Source organism: Lupinus angustifolius, chromosome LG06 (assembly GCF_001865875.1).
Source record: "Lupinus angustifolius cultivar Tanjil chromosome LG06, LupAngTanjil_v1.0, whole genome shotgun sequence".
NCBI classification, from domain to species: Eukaryota; Viridiplantae; Streptophyta; class Magnoliopsida; order Fabales; family Fabaceae; genus Lupinus; species Lupinus angustifolius.
In genome coordinates, this window is record NC_032014.1 from 7722297 (window position 1) to 7723307 (window position 1011).

Consider the following 1011-nt stretch of genomic DNA (forward strand, 5'->3'; position numbering starts at 1 on the left):
TTGACCTAGAAGCTGAACTTCCAATACCTGGCATTGTTTCAACATCACTTAGTTCAGAAAGGCATATTGATTTGCAAAGCAAGAGTGATAGTAGCACACTCTTCATTGGGGGTGATATATAATCTTCTGACCCCCTTAAAAAGCAGGAGGTGAATGACATTTATTTCCTTGTTGCAGCATAATTGATTAGAAACTGAAAAAATGGGGGTGATATATAATCTTCAGATTGATTCTGCTGTAGCTGTTGTATAATATAACAAACTATGTCTATGAAAATTGAACAGTTGTGCAAATTAGTTTTGGACTACCAATAGGAGACATTAATACTTAGCATAATGTCGGAATTGAAGTCCCCCATTGGTTCAAATGAAGAAGAGTACATATATGAGAAGACCAATTGACTCATTGTTTTGAAGTTTTGGTTCATTATGTGGTAATGCATTACAAATATATAGTTGTTTTATTCTTTTCTTTTTTTGACATGAAAATTTGTCTAATATAACAAACTATGTCTATGAAAATTGAACAGTTGTGCAAATTAGTTTTGGACTACCAATTTATGAGTCCTTGAAACTCTTTTGTGCTGCTATTTCAAATCCTCTGTAGCTAGTAGAGTTTTCAATGCATATACAATCCTTTATAGTTAGAAGTCAATACACTATCTACTCCTATAACCTTATCTTTGTTTTAGTACTTGGTAGTTGGTATTGAGGGTGAAATGCCTTGACTCTAATGTTTATTGGTCAACCATGTGTTTGTTCAGTTCTACCTATTTTGCCTTATTTATATACACAGGCCACAAATTTTTGTCAGAGAAATAATCTTCTGACCCCCTTAAAAAGCAGGAGGTGAATGACATTTATTTCCTTGTTGCAGCATAATTGATTAGAAACTGAAAAAATGGGGGTGATATATAATCTTCAGATTGATTCTGCTGTAGCTGTTGTATAATATAACAAACTATGTCTATGAAAATTGAACAGTTGTGCAAATTAGTTTTGGACTACCAAT